At 36.7% G+C, this 13,823-nt stretch overlaps 1 protein-coding gene across 1 annotated transcript in view; it reads right to left on the bottom strand.

The window, feature by feature from the left end:
* Positions 1-2,033: 2,033 nt before the first annotated feature.
* The window catches only part of LOC101043301 (ALG10 alpha-1,2-glucosyltransferase), a 33,407-nt gene continuing 21,617 nt past the window's right edge, over positions 2,034-13,823 (bottom strand). Inside the window, exons 3-4 of the transcript XR_012518529.1 lie at positions 3,967-4,130; positions 2,034-2,533 (exon numbers count right to left, since the gene is read on the bottom strand). The gene's annotated coding sequence lies outside the window, so the exon portion shown is untranslated. The remainder of the gene's footprint in view (positions 2,534-3,966; positions 4,131-13,823) is intronic.

The raw sequence follows: 13,823 nt of genomic DNA, 5'->3' as shown, positions 1-13,823 counted from the left end.
ATGTATGTATATATTCAGTCATTTATGACATTATGGACTCATGGATATTTACATTACACTTACGTTTGTACTTTAATATTACTTTATTTTGTTGTTCCAGTGATTCTAGCTTTGGTAACTGGGAACTCTTTCTGTTGGCTCCTATGACTCTGACACAGAGGCACAATGTCCATCACTGTGAGATTTTTTTCTTTTACTATTTTCTTACTTTTTGGCACTAGTAGATGCTCCAAGGACATTTTGTATATTTTTCATCCTAGTCTTAAGATCAGCCATTTCCCTAATGAGTCTTTGTTTCCTTATTGGAGAATGGCATTAGAAATCAAGATCTGGGCATCAGGCATGACTGTAGCTTCTGCAGCATCATTGCTTCCAGGCTATCTCAGCTTGAAATAAAATTTGTGCATACTAGTCTATTTATGCAAGTTACACTTTATATGTCACATGTGTTTACATTAAGCTAAGCATGAGTTCATATTGATATCTTCAATATATTTTCCAAGTCTAATTCTTTATGACATGTATTATTCTAGCTCCCTTTCTTTGCTTATTTGCAACCTTCCATACCAAGAGTGAGAAACATTGCTCCCAATTAAGTAAATACATCCCGTGTATTTACTTACTTTCTCAATTCCAGTATACATATTTAATCGTTTCAGAATTGTTAACCTATAACTCTGTGAGAAATAACCTTATCTACTAGAATATAATGCTTATGTTTTGTCTTTAGTCTTACAGACCATGTTCATTTTCAAATTAACTGTTTACCCCCACTGTAGTATCACAGTTAGATTCCTTTGTTGCATTCTACAGTTCCATTCTAAGATTTCTTGACCACTTAAATGACTTTTAAACATTTTCATACAATAGGGTTAACTCTTTGTAATGTAAAATTCTATGGGTTTTGACAAATGTATAGTGTTAGGTAGTCACCATTACAGTATCATACAGAATCGTTTTCAACACCCTCAAAACAATCCCTATGTTTCACTATTCAACTCTCCTTCTTCCAAACCCTTGGCAATGACTGATTGATTTTCCAAGTCCAAATTTTGCCTTTTTCAAAATGTAACATAATTGGCAACATATAGCATATAGCCTTTTCAGACTGGCTTTTCTTCATTTGGCAGCATGCATTTAAGATGCATTTGTATCAGTTTATAGTTTGATAGGTCAATACTTTTTTATTGCTGAATAGCATTATATTATATGAACGTCCTTGAATTTGTCTACCTATGAAAGGACATCTTGGTTGTTTTCAGTTTGAGGCCATTATGAATAAAGCTGCTACAAACATTTGTATGTAGGTTTTATATGAACATAAGTTTTCAAAGCACTTGGGTAAATATCTAGGAGTGCAGTTGCTATATTACTCGGCAAGACTATGTTTAGCTTTGCAAGAAACCACCAGTCTTCCAAAATGGCTCCACCATTTTTTATTCCCATCAGCAATTCATGAGAGTTTGAGTTGCTCTGTATACTTACCATCATTTGGTATTGTCAGGTTTCTTTGCATGTGAAACAGTCTAATAGGTATATACTGGTATCTCATTGTTTTAATTTGCACTGTCCTACTGACACTGGATGTTGAATATCTATTTGTATGCTTACTTCCTGTCTGCATATCATGACATGTTTGTTCGGAACTTTTGCTCAATTTTTAATTGGGGTTTTTTTCTTGTTGCTGAGTTTTAAAAGATTTTTTTTTCTGGTATACTTTGGATATAAGTCCTTTATCATATATGTGTGTTGTATATATTTTTCTCCCAGTCTATGAATTGTGTTATTGTTTTAACAGTGCCTTTTGCAGAGCAGAAATTTTTAATTTTAATACAGTTTATTAGTTTTTTAGATCATGAAATAAAAAACTAATAAACTGTATTAAAATTATCTAAAAAACTCATAACAAACCCAAGGTCAATTAGATTTTCTCCCATGTTTCATCATCCAGAAAATTTATTTTGGCATTTTAAATTTAGGTCTCTGTCTTAGTCCATTTGCACTGCTATAGCAAAATACTTGAGACAGGGTAGTTTACAAAGAAGACAAATTTATTTTTCACAGTTCTGGAGGTGAAGTCCAAGGCAATCAAGGCACCAGCAGGATTGATGTCTGGTAAAGGCTCATCTTGGCTTCCAAAAAGGTATCTTTTTGCTGCATCCTGTGGAGGGGTGAAATGCTGTGTCCTCAATGGCTGGCATGAATGGCAGGGCATGAAAGGAGCAAACTCTCTGTCAGGGCCTTTTTAAAGGGCACATTATGCCATTTATGAGGGCAGAGACTTCATGACTCAATTACCTCTTTCAAGGCCACACTACTTTCTACTGTTACATTAGGAATTAAGTTCCGATATAAATTTTGACAAAAGCATTCAAACTGTAGCAGACTGATCCATTTTACATTAGTTTTTTGTGAAAGGCCTGTAGATATCTGTTGCAGGAGTGTTTGCTTGTGTGGTTGGCGCATGTGGCAACATTGAGTCCTTCTCAATCTCTTTAAGCAGTGAAAAAGTTCAGATGTAGAGTTCTACTCTCTGCAATTTAAAATTTAGTTAGCACGAAACATTTTCATGGGTATAACTCACTGATGATACTTTCTGTGCACATGTCTATGCTAAAATTTGGAGGTGCTGGACACTTAAAAAGTTTCTCTATAATTTTACAGAAAATTTCTGGTTTTCCCAAACTAAGAATAGGTGTCTTGCAGAAAATGAAACAGAAATTTGAAATATTCTATCTTATTTAGAAACATTTTCTTTGAGCCATGCAAAATTACAAACCAATGTCTATAATTATTTGAAGTTTAATAAAAAAAGGTTAATTGATCACAATTATTTTATAGTTAGGATTCTTAATGATAAAATTTAATCATTCTGAAGTTATTTAAGATTCTATTTTCATTTTTTTTAAAAAGCATTTCGAATTCCAGTTAACTTACACAATTTTTTATGTAGAAGAAAAGTTTTACTGAATACAGTGAAGGTAGTTGGAAGCTAGAGTCATAATTTCCTCCCGAACTTAGAAAATGAAAAGAGAGATATTGAGGGTATATTTAAGAGTGAGCCAGGAAAAAAAGTCTCTCACTTCTACCATAGCTTTTTCAAGTAAGAAATCATACACAAAGTTGCTATAATATTGGCAACATGGAATGAGATTATCAGTGAGGGAGGAAAACAGTATGTTTTTTCATCAACCAAGAGGAAGTCCCAAATGTTCCCAAGTAACACTTTGCATCATTCTCCTTTTATTAGCCAGAGGATATACGTGTTAGTGCTGTGGTACCATCTCAGCCCTTTAGTAACTGTGGAACCTATGAATGTCACGTAAGGAGGGCTGTCAGAATGGAATTAGAATCCTTTGAAAATACTCACCTTTGCAGTGATATCATTCTAACGCTGTGGAATGCTTTTAACATTTTAGCATGTCTCTAAATATTAAGCATTCCAGGCTCTGAATTCTAAGATGCAAAATCTCAATTGATTCATATCTTATTGGATTAGACCTTGACCTGGATATAATGCTTTCCCATTTACTAAAACTGAATTTAAACATAAAAGCTTTTTTTCTTTTCCCTCTTTCACTATGGGATAGGAAACTTGGCTTAGTGTCTAGTATCAACTACAACTTTAAGAAACATTTTCTTGCCAGGATTTTGACAGCCTTTATTAGTGTCTGCCCACTGGTAGAGAATATATATGAGGGAGAAATGCTCAGAAGATTCTAGCTTGTGGAAAATCTGATAGGAAACAAGTCAAATATAAATCACAGCATTGACAAGGAAGACAATTCTAATTAGCATTTCTATTTATGCTTAATTTTTCAGTATGTTAAGACAGAGAACATGAAGATGAAACTAACCGCTTTGCGGCAAAAAAAAAAAAAAATGTTTTTCTGGCAATGTTTGAAAGCGTCGACTAAAATAAGAAATTATTAAATGTAGACATAAGTTATTTTATATCATACTTACATAAGTACCAAATGTTGATTATACTCCTGAATATTTCTTTTAGCTCTGCTGCTACATGGCTATTTGATTTTAGGCAAAGTGGTCACTTCATCTCTTGGATTCAATTTCTCCATCTGTTACATGGGGGTCACAGCATCTGAGATCTTTTCCATCTTTCAGTTTCTCTGAATATATAAGAAGAAATAACAGGTGAAAACATTTTGAAAAATATAAAACTTTACACAAGAGCAAGGTGTTACTGTGATTGGTGAAGTTTCTTACCTAAAGACAGCAGGGGCATATTTCACATCTGATACTGACAAGTGGGGAGATTCTGCAAGTGGAGCATGTAGGCATGCTGCTTCAGGCTGAGCCTTGCAGGGGTGAGGAACTTCACACTCAAATAACTGCTAAGAGGAACAGTGCTAGTGATGGCCTTGCTGTCTGGGAGTCTTCATAGTAATGTACACAGGACTAGGAGACAAGTGTTGCAAAACCTCATAATCTCGTAGCCCCTTCTTGAAAGCAGAAATATAATAGGACAATTTCCATAGCAGAATTTTACTTCTTTAAGCTTCCAAAAAGATCAAAGAACTCCCAGGCGTCTCTACAGCTTGGCCTTTTTCAACTGGCCTTTCCAGCCCTTTAAAGTATCAGCACTCTTGGCCAGGAGTGGCGGCTCACACCTGTAATCCCAGCACTTTGGGAGGCCAAGGCAGACAGATCACCTGAGGTTGAGAGTTCGAGACCAGCCTGACCAACATGGAGAAATCCCATCTCTATTAATTTTGTAATATTATAAAATTAGTTGGGCATGGTAGTGCATGCTTGTAATCCCAGCTACTCGGGACGCTGAGACAGGAGAATTGCTTGAACCCAGGAAGCAGAGGCTGCGGTGAACTGAGATCACACCATTGCACTCCAGCCTGGGCAACAAGAGCAAAACGCCCTTTCAAAAATAAATAAATAAATACAAATAAAAGAAGAATCAGCATTCTCATGAACTTAGGTTTCTTTATTCCTTAAGAAAAAAGATGAACAAAATGTGATTAGTTATTATTTACTAATGTTTACATATATACACTTCATCTGAGAATTCTCAGCTCCAAATGCAGTTGATGAAGGCTGGAAAAGTGACAAAATGAACTCTTGTTTCACTTCAAGTTTCCCTAGGCTCTTCTTCCCTGCTGTCCCTGCCTCCTTGTCCCCCACAGCTTTTTAAAAGATGCCATTTTTATTTATGCACTCATTAAATAGGTAATAATTTACATGATCATCAAAATATATAAAAAATCTTCTATTACAAAGTTGGCCCTGTCTATCCAATTTATGTGCTGCCTTTTGCAGTCAGCTTTTTTAGTTGCTTCTGTATCTATTCAGTGTTTCTTTATGTATATCAACACAATTGTTTGCATGTCTTCTTATTTCTCTGCTTTATCACACAAAATGTTGCATGCCAAATATATTTTTGTGCTCCGTGTTCCCAAACTTTTCTAATATAGCCTGCCATTTGTGCATTTTGTAATGTAATGGTCACATGGTTCCATTTATAGTAAGCAGAAAAAGCCAAGTCCGATTCATTGAAAGGTTATTGCCCTTCTGAGGAGGAAATTAAAACTATGTAGCAATTTTAATTTTAAAGTAAATTGTGGTGCTGTGGCATAACTGTGACCCTAAGCAACAATCTCATCTCAATGTCTTAGAACATTCTGCTGGCATTTGATGTCCTTAATAACCCAAAGAAACCACATAAAAGTGCTTTAAAAAAGACTTGTTGAGTTCAATTAAATTTAGAAGAAACTTGACTGTTTTGCTTTTGTTTCACTTTTTTTTTGTTTAAAAACTGTGAGGATGAGGAAAATAGCTTAGATTTTAAAACTTAAGTAATAAACAGATGGGGGGAAAACAGAAGTGTGAAAAACTGTCAATCCGTCCATCCATTCATGCATGCAGCCAGCATTACTGAGCCCCTGCTATATAACAGAAATGATTCCACACCTTGGGGATGCAGCAAAAATGCCAAGCTCATAACAGCTTCATGCCTATATTCTAGGCTTTAGCATCTTTTATTACCCCGTACAAAGGCACTATTATCTGCCACCCTAATTATTGCTCTGCTTCCTATCTCTTCTCCTTGTTTTTATCCATCCACTCTTTGGTCTGCACTCATAATAGCAGCCAGACTCGTTCTGTTAAAAACACAGACCAGAAGATGGCATTCCTACTCAAAATCCCCCAATTGTTTTTCATTCCCTTTGAGTAAAAGCCAACGTTCTTATAAGGCCTAGGAGATCTAGCTCTTACTGATTAGTGAAACTACATAGTAATACATTTAGATATAAAACATTATAAAGACTATGAAAAACTTAGAGTAATATATAACAGCATTTCTTTTTCCACTGAGCAATATGAGGTACTTAGTGTGTACAGATTACTGATGCTACCTCATTAGATTCTAGGTATGAGAACAATTATGACTGAGCACTAAGAACAGGCTTTGACATAAGCAACCATAGATTCCCTTTCATAAAAGCATTGACATAGTTAATGGAAACGGTAGACCTAGTAAAATGAAAATAGTAGATCTAGGAAAGGCTGAATTGAAGATCTTTAATTCTTTCCCTTGCATTTCTCAGAGTTCAAAGACAGTCTCACTAATAAAACAATTCAATGCCTTATAAATCAAAGCCGTGTATAATATTGTTTTATTTTGCAAATGAATGAAAGATCCAACTTTATGTTTCCTAAAACACTGAAAAGAGAATTTAAAAGATGGTCGGTTACGTTTCTTTCTAGAGTCAGATAGTAAATGTTACAGATAATTTCCAGCCACCTGACAGGAAGACTTTAAAACTTTAATAGTTTTATGTCCTTCCATGTAACTTTTGGCAAAGCAGATTATACTGCTAGGATTTCCAGACGATATACTAAAAACAAAACCACTCTCAATTCCTTGAAAGAAAACAGTTCATACTATTTACCATGGCTGCATTCTGAACCTTAAATGCAAATAGTATGGTTAAACTGTAGACACTCAAAAATATCTGTTGAATGAATTAATAAACAAATAGATACATGTAAAAGACTTTCTTGCATATTTATTAGTAGAAAGAAAACAAAGAACTAGGACCATCTAGGAGATTTACTTATATTTGGGATAGGAACCTCTCTTCCTCTGGAATTCCTTGCAGTTATCTGCATTTAAGTTGTGTTTTACATCCCATGAAGCAGCATGCGGTGGCAGAAAAAGAAGGCAAGTGGTAGTCAGAGACTCCTGAGCTCATATCACGGCATCCTGTTTGCTAGCTGACAAAGTGATCTTATGTGTGTTAGTTCTGTGGTTCCATTTTGCCATCTATAAAATTAGCCTAACAGGCCAGGCATGGTGGCTCACGCCTGTAATCTCAGTACTTTGGGAGGCTGAGGCAGGTGGATCACAAGTTCAGGCTTTCGAGACCAGCCTGGCCAATACAGGGAAACCCCACCTCCACTACAAATACAAAAAATTTGCCAGGCATGGTGGTAGGCACCTGTAATTCCAGCTACACAGGAGGCTGAAGCAGGAGAATCACTTAAACCTAGGAGGCGGAGGTTGCAGTGAGCTGAGATTTGCCATTGCACTTCAGCCCAAGTTAGTGTGAGGCTCCATTCCAAAAAAAAAAAAAAAAAAAAAAAAAAAAAATTAGCCAAACACTACCTGCCTTACAGAAACATAGTAAGGATTAAAGGAGGCAATGTCTGTACAGATCTCATGGTTTTTGCATTTAAGATCTCTCTTACTGAAATATTCTTTTCTCAACACATTGTTTAGCTGTTTCGTTCTTTTTAAAATTGTTCCGTAGGTTATTGGGATACAGGTGGTATTTGGTTACATGAGTAAGTTCTTTAGTGGTGATTTGTGAGATTTTAGTGCACCCATCATCCCAAGCAGTATACGCTGCATCCTATTTGTGGTCTTTCATTCCTTGCCCCCCCCACCTTCCCCTCAAGTCTCCAAAGTCCATTGTATCATTCTTATGCCTTTGCGTTCTCGTAGCTTAGCTCCAACATATCAGTGAGAACATATGTTTGGTTTTCCCCTGAGTTACTTCACTTAGAATAATAGTCTCCAATCTCACCTAGCGAATCTACTTATCAATCAACAATTAGATTGATAAGTAGATTTTTTATCTACTTATCAATCAACAAGTAGATACTTATCAATCAACAAGTAGATGAAGAAACGGTTGTGCATATATATATATATATATATATATATATATATAACTGTTGTATTTATCTATTTGTTGATTGATGGGCATTTGGGTTGGTTCCATGATTTCGCAATTGCAAATTGTACTGCTATAAACATGCATGTGAAAGTATCTTTTTTGTATAATGATTTCATGTTCTCTGGGTTAACAGTAGTGTGATTGCTGAATCAAATGGTAATTCTAATTTTAGTTCTTTAAGGAATCTCCACACTGCTTTCCATAGTGGCTATACTAGTTTACATTCTAGCCAGCAGCACAGAAGTGTTCCCTGATCACCCCATCCACACCAACAGTCTGTTTTTTGATTTTTTGATTGTGTCCATTCTTGCAGGAGTCAGAAGGTATTGAAATGTGGTTTTGATTTGCATTTCTCTGATCATTAGTGATGTGGAGCAGTTTTTCATATGTTTGTTGGCCATTAGTATATCTTCTTTTGAAAATTGTCTGTTCATGTCTTTAGCCTACTTTTTAATGGGATTATTTGTGTTTTTCTTACTGATTTGTTTGAGTTCATTGTAAATTACTGATATACAATTAACTCAAACAAATAGAACTCAAACAAATAGTGCTTTGTCAGATGTATAGATTGTGAAGATTTTATCCCACTCTGTGGCTTGTCTGTTTACTCTGCTGACTGTTTCTTTTGCTGGCAAAAGGCTCTTTAGTTTAGTTAAGTCCCAGCTATTTGTCTTTGTTTTTATTGCATGTGCTTTGGGGTTCTAGCTTATGAAATCCTTGTCTAAGCTAGTGTCCAGAAGGATTTTTCCAATGTTATCTTCTAGAATTTTTATAGTTTCAGGTCTTTGATTTAAGCCCTTAATTGACCTTAAGTTGCTTTTTGCATAGGTGAGAGATGAGGGACCAGTTTCATTCATCTAAATGTGGCTAGCCAATTATCCCAGCACCATTTGTTGAAAAGGGTGTCCTTTCCCCATTTAATTATTTGGTTTGGTTTGTCAAAGATCAGTTGGCTGTACTGGGGTTTATATCTGGGTTTGCTATTCTGTTCCATTGGTTTATGTGCCTATTTTTGTACCAGTACTATGCTGTTTTGGTGTCTATAGCCTTATAGTATAGTTTGAAATCAGGCAGTGTGCCACCTCCATTTTTGCTCTTTTTGCTTAGTCTTGCTTTGGCTATGTGGAATCTTCTTGGTTCCATATGAATTTTAGAATATTTTTCTTCTAATTCTGTGAAGAAGAATAATGATGGCATTTTGGTGGGGATTGAGTTCAATTTGTAGACCACTTCTGGCAGTATGGCCATTTTCACAATATTGATTCTACCCATCTGTAGGCATATGCTAATGGTCTATCAATTTTATTTATCTTTTCAAAGAACTATCTTTTCGTTTCATTTATCTTTTTTTTTTATGTTTCAGTTTCATTTAGTTCTGCTCTGCTCTTGGTTATTCCATTCATCATGCTATTTGTTGCCTGTGTAATTTGGGTTTTTTTGTTTGTTTTTTGCTTTTTAACTTGTATTTTTGTTTTATGGGTTCTGTGTGATCAATGCTTTCAAGAGATTCTGTTTTGATAGTTTTCATGATTTGTTTCAAGATTTAGAACTCCTTTTCACAGTTCTTGTAGTGGTGGCTTGGTAGTGGTGAATTTTCTAAGCATTTGTTTGTCTGGAAATGACTGAAACTTGCCTTCATGTATGATGCTAAGTTTTGCTGGATACAAATTTCCTGGGTGATAATTGTTTTGTTTGAGAAGGCTGAAGATAGAGCCCCAATCTCTTCTAGCTTGTAGTGTTTCTGCTGAAAAATCTGCTGTTAATCTGATAGGTTTTCTTTTATAGGTTACCTAGTGCTTCTGTCTTGCAACTCTTAAGATTCTTTCCTTCATCTTAACTTTAGATAACCTGATGACAATATGCCTAGGCAAAGATCTTTTCATGATGAATCTTCCAGGTCTTCTTTGTGCTTCTTGTATTTGTGTGTGTAGGTCTCTAGGAAGGCTGGGGAAGTTTTCCTCAATTACTACCCTAAATATGTTTTCCAAACTTTTAGATTTCTCTTCTTGCTCAGGAACACGAATTATTCTTAGGTCTGGTCATTTAACATAATCCCAGACTTCTTGGAGGCTTCGTTCATGTTTTCTTATCATTTTTTCTTTGTATTTGTTTGATTGGGTTAATTTGAAGACCTTGTATTTGAGCTCTGAATTTCTTTCTTCTACTTCATTTCCATTCCTGAGAGTTTCCAGATCATTTTGTGTTTATATAAGTGTGTCCAATATTTCCTGAAGTTTTGATTTTTATTTTATGCTATTTCCTTCAATTTTGAAAATAATATTTTTCTCTTCAATTCTTCTGTTTTTTGTATTTCCTTGCATTAGGCTTTGCCTTTCTCTGGTGCCTCCCTGATTAGCTTCATAACTAACCTCCTGAATTCTTTTTAGGTATTTCAGGGATTTCTTCTTGGTTTGATCCATTGCTGGTGAGCTAGTGTGATTTTCTGGGGGTGGTAAAGAGCCTTGTTTTGTCACATTACCAGAGCTGGTTTTCTGGTTCCCTCATTTGGGTAGGCTCTGTTGGAGGGAAGGCCTAGAGCTGAAGGCTGTTCAGATTCTTTTGTCCCAGAGCTTTTCCTTGATGTAGTGGTCTCCCCCTTTTCCAATAGATGTGGCTTCCTGAAAGCCAGACTACAGTGATTGTTATCTCTTTTCTGGATCTAGCCACCCAGCAAGTCTACAAGGATCCGGGTTGGTATTAGGGGTTGTCTGCACAAAGTCCTGTCATATGAACCATCCATCTATGGCTCTGTCACCCGTTAATACCAGCACCTGTTTTGGTGCAAGTGGCAGGGGTGTGAAATGGACTTCATAAGGGTTCTTAGCGTTGGTGGATTAATGATTTATTTTTGTGTTAATTGGCCTCCTGATAGAAGGTAGCACCTTCCAGAAAGCATCAACTGTGGTAGTATGGAGAAGAACCAGTGGTGGGTGGGTCCCTAGAACTCCCAAGAGTATATGCTTTTTATCTTCAGCCAATATGAAGGGTAGGGAAGGCCCATCAGGTAGGGACTGGGCTAGGCATGTCTGAGCTCAGACTCCCCTTGGGCAGGTCTTGCTGTGGCTGCTGTAGGGGATGAGGGTGAGGTTCTCAGGTCAATGCAGTTGTGTACCTAGGAGGATTATGGCTTCCTCTGTTGAGTCATGCAGGTTGTCAGGGAAGTGGGGGAAAGTTGGCAGTCACAGGCCTCACCCAGCTCCCTTGCAATTGGAAGGGCTGGTTTCACTCCCACTGTGCCTCCACCTAGCAGTACAGAGACTGTTTCCAGGCAGTGGGCAAGCAGGGCTTGAGAACTTACCCCAGGCTACCCACCTCCCAACTGTGAAAGAAAAGAGCTTTGATTCTTCCCCTGCCTGTGGAATCTGTATGCCAGATTTGTGCCCTCCTTGGAGTTCTAACTAGGAGGCTTCTCACCTGGTTTAAATTGTTACAAAGTTCAGCTGGAGGCTTCCTTCTCCCTGTAGCATTTTCCCTGCACCTCTGGCTGCCACTCTGAAGAAACCCTAGGGTGCCAGGCAAGAATGGCCTGCTTGGGGACCCAGAGAGCTCCCAGAGCCTTTCTTGCTGCTTCCTCTATCCCTGTATTTTGCTCAGCTCTCTAAATTGACTTAGCTCCAGGTAAGGTCAGAAACATCTCCTGCAAACTAGAACTTCAGTTTCTCCAATGGGGGTGTATGTTTGGGAGTGGAGGATCTCCCTTTTCCACTTCTGCAGTTTGGGCACTCACAGTATTTGGGGTGTCTCCCAGGTCCTGCAGGAGCAGTCTGCTTCCTTTAGAGGGTCTGGGAGTCCTCTTGGGATTCCTGGTTTGTTCTTGCAGTTATTCCAGAGCTAAAATTCATAATAGGAACCTCTGCACACTGCTCCATCTATTGTCTATCCAAGTCTGAGCTGCAATGCAGTCCTGCCTCCTGTCCTCCATGATGATCTTTGGTCAAACAGCTGTTTCCTTCAGGTTTTGACACAGATATTTCCTCCTAAAAGATACATGTACCTGTCTCTCAGGGTCCCCCTCTTGACTTCTATCACATCAACCTTTTAACATTTTCTTCATAGCACTTACTGTTACCTGAAATTACAGTCAGGTGCCATATAATGACAATGGAGTCATCAGTGGGCTGCATGTATGACAGTGGTCCCATAAGATTATAATACAGTATTTTTACTGTACCTTTTCTATGTTTAAATACATAAATATTTACCATTGTGTTATAGTTGCCTACAATATTTGGTACAGTAACATGCTGTAGGGTTTGTAGCCTAGGAGCCATAGGCTATACCATGTAGGTATATAGGTAGGATATACTCTCTAGGTTTATGTAAGTACACTATGATGTTCAGAAAAAGATGAAATCACCTAACAATGCATTTCTCAGAATGTATCCCTGTTGTTAAGTGACATATGACTGAATGTTGTTTCCTTGATTATGATCTGTCTCTTTTACTAGAATGTAACCTATCTGAAACCAGGAACCTTGTTTACCTAGTTCACTGCTTCATCCCCAGCCTTGAAAAGTGAATGTGCTGAATGAATAATAATTTCTAGCTCACAGATGCCATTCAATAACCGTCAGTTTATCCTCTTTTCCTAGGGCATGGCCAATATTATAGTTCAGAGACTATAGCAAGTGATCAATATTAATTGATAGTGATCATTGATTGTTGATATTTACTGATACGAAAAACACAGGGAAAATGTCTGTACTGTAAGAACTTCTAGATTCACTCCTGAAAACATGTCGTTTGGTATATTTACTTTGATTTGCACAAACCTATACATGTGATTATTTTTGCTTCCAAAATATGTTTTCATCTGAATGTGAACCCATATGGCACTTCCAACCACCAACTCTATATAAAATTGGATGATAAAGTCTCTGGAGATTAGAGAAAAGTAATGTGTTCAACTAAAAACTCACCTCAGAATGGTTAATTTTCTTCCTTGTCTTTGTTTATCATGTTTTAAGAGTGATGACTAGTTTCAAAAAGACTTTTATTTTCCTTTTTGTGAAGGGCAGTAGTCAGAAAAAAGGGAATTGATCCTGGACTTGAAGAAATAGCCCCAGAAGTGAGACAGACAGTTGTTAACCTGCATAGCCTTTTTCCAGCCTCTTCACAGATAACAAGAGCTTTCAGAACAAGAAACTTGTATGTTCTTTGCAGCTCAAATAAAATTAAGAAGTTGAGCGTCAGTTGACAAAGAATCAAAAATAATTGGGAGTTGATAGGAAAACAAAATCGTTTATTAAAATGTAGCTTATTCTACACCAGATTTCAAAAGATACCAAATCCTGTTGCTCCACAATTCAAATTGTCCTACAGTTGGAAACTTTAATTTATAAATTACTATAAGGCATTTCACTGCATACAAGTGTTTTGTTTACATCCAATAGTACAAAGAAGTTGTAGTATTTCTTTTAAAAATTACAGTAAATATTCTTTATAAAGTACATAACTAATATCCACATAAAGAACAAGAAATAATAGAAAGCTCAAACATGGCTAATCATAATGAAGGTGGAATTAATCCAATATAACATTTTTTGGACAGGTCTTTGCTTTACATGATCATTTACTCTCGCCAAAATTACATTTAGTCCTTTAATT

The sequence above is a fragment of the Saimiri boliviensis genome, chromosome 7 (assembly GCF_048565385.1).
Source record: "Saimiri boliviensis isolate mSaiBol1 chromosome 7, mSaiBol1.pri, whole genome shotgun sequence".
Lineage (NCBI taxonomy): Eukaryota > Metazoa > Chordata > Mammalia > Primates > Cebidae > Saimiri > Saimiri boliviensis.
The sequence above is the reverse complement of the archived record's forward strand: the minus strand, read 5'-3'. Positions and strand labels throughout refer to the sequence as shown.